Source organism: Nansenia antarctica (assembly GCF_963989245.1).
Source record: "Nansenia antarctica genome assembly, chromosome: 3".
NCBI lineage: Eukaryota > Metazoa > Chordata > Actinopteri > Argentiniformes > Microstomatidae > Nansenia > Nansenia antarctica.
In genome coordinates, this window is record NC_137688.1 from 73,492,739 (window position 1) to 73,495,238 (window position 2,500).

At 38.1% G+C, this 2,500-nt stretch overlaps 1 protein-coding gene across 2 annotated transcripts in view; it reads right to left on the reverse strand.

Annotated features, from left to right (window-relative positions):
• Positions 1-2,500, reverse strand: part of xdh (xanthine dehydrogenase) — a 41,666-nt gene that overhangs the window by 20,466 nt on the left and 18,700 nt on the right. The gene's annotated exons all lie outside the window — the stretch shown is intronic.

The window sequence follows — 2,500 nt, forward strand, 5'->3', positions numbered from 1 at the left end:
TTGAACAACTACAGACCAATTTCAAAGCTTTCTGTCCTAGTCAAGGTCCTTGAGCGACTAATTAACGATCAGATCAAGGACTTCCGAGATTCACACAACATCCTATCGCCCCTTCAGTCTGGCTTTAGGAAGCAGCACAGCACAGTGTCTGCTGCTGTCAAAGTGGTTAATGATATTACTGAGGCTTTGGATAAGAAGAATCACTGTGCTGCACTTTTTATCGACTTGTCTAAAGCCTTTGACACCGTCGATCATGCCATCTTATGCCAGCGCCTCTCTGATATTGGGCTGTCCCCTCATGCTGTTGGCTGGTTCACCAACTACCTGTCACAACGAAAACAGTCTGTGCAGTTTGGTGATCTCTCATCCAACTTGCTCACTGTTTCCAATGGGGTGCCACAGGGTTCGGTCTTGGGGCCAACTCTCTTCACCATTTATATCAATGAAATAGGATTAATCTCTAATGCTGCTGTTCATTTGTATGCGGATGACACAATCTTGTATTGCTTTGCATCCTCTATCAACTGTGCTTTCGAGGCTTTGCAGACTGCTTTGGATGCCCTTCAGTCCCAGCTGTTTCAGCTCAGACTGGTGTTGAATACAGGGAAGACCAAAGTCATGCATTTTTCCAATAACAAGCGGGTGCCAAGTGCTCTTCCTGACATTGTATCGTGTCAGGGTTCACCTATTGAGCTTGTGCCAAACTACAAATACCTTGGCATTCAACTGGACGACAGCCTCTCTTTTCAACTGCACATCATTTCTAAAGAAACTGAAATTGAAGCTAAGCTTTTTCTTTAGAAACAAGTATTGTTTGGTTGCTGCCACCTTTCTGTCTCTCTTGGACTATGGTGATGTCTTGTACATGAATGCCTCTGCTACCTCTCTTCAACATCTGGATGCAGTTTACCATGGTGCGTTAAGGTTTATAACAGGCTGTAAACCCCTTATGCATCACTGTGTGCTATACTCTCTGGTTAACTGGTCATCTCTCTCTATCCGCCGAACCCTTCACTGGTATATTTTCATTTACAAATCCATCCTTGGTCTGCTCCCCTCCTACCTTTCTAACCACCTGTCACGCAAGCAATCCGTCTACGGCCTTCGCACACAGGACATCATCACATACTCCATCCCCTTGGTCCGGACCATGAAAGGCAAAAGGGTGTTCTCATTTGCAGCCCCTTCCTCTTGGAATTCTTTACAGCAGAGTCTGAAACTGTCTCATCTGATCCCTCTTTCCAGTTTCAAGCTCTTGCTGAGAGACATACAGTAATGTCTGCAATTGAGTTGACCCTCCCTTTTGCCCATTGCTGACCCCTCCCTGTCCCTAGCTCTTTAGCTGTCTAGTTTTAGGTTTTGTAGTTTTAGTTTAGTTTTAGATTATCTTAGACTGTTTAAGACTAGTTTTAGTTTTAGACTATGTAGTTTTAGTTTAGTTTTTAGACTATGTAGGCCAGGTTTTGTATTGTATTTGTTTGTGGTGGATGTTGTATGCCTGTGAACAGGACACACTTGAAAATGAGCCCTTGGGGCTCAATGTATTTTTACCTGTATAAATACATTTTACAAAAAAAAAAAAAAAAAAGATTACTTAAATAAACCGACTTATATAGTCTGACTTATATAGACCGACTTATATAGACTGACTTATATGTATGACTTATATAGATTACTTATATAGACTGACTTATATAGACTGACTTATATAGATGACTTATATAGACTGACTTATATAGTCTGACTTATATAGACTGACCTATATAGACTGACTTATATAGATGACTTATATAGATGACTTATATAGACTGACTTATATAGCCTGACTTAAATAGACTGACTTATACAGCCTGACTTATATACACTGACGTATATAATCTGACTTATATAGACTAACTTGTATTGACTGACTTATATAGATGACTTATATAGACTGACTTATATAGATGACTTATATAGCCTGACTTATATGGACTGATTTATACAGACTGACCTATATAGACTGACTTATATAGACTGACTTATATAGTCTGACTTATATAGACTGACTTATACAGACTGACTTAAATAGACTGACTTATACAGCCTGACTTATATACACTGACGTATATAGTCTGACTTATATAGACTAACTTGTATTGACTGACTTATATAGATGACTTATATAGACTGACTTATATAGACTGATTTATAGAGCCTTACGTATACAGACTGACCTATATAGACTGACTTATATAGATGACTTATATAGACTGACTAATATAGACTGACTTATACAGATGACTTATATAGACTGACTTATATAGATGACTTATACAGATGACTTATATAGACTGACTTATATAGACTGACTTATTCAGACTGACTTATAGAGATGACTTATATGGACTGACTTATATAGATGACTTATATAGACTGACTTATATAGATGACTTATATAGATGACTTGTATAGACTGACTTATATAGATTGACTTATATAGACTGACTTATATAGACTG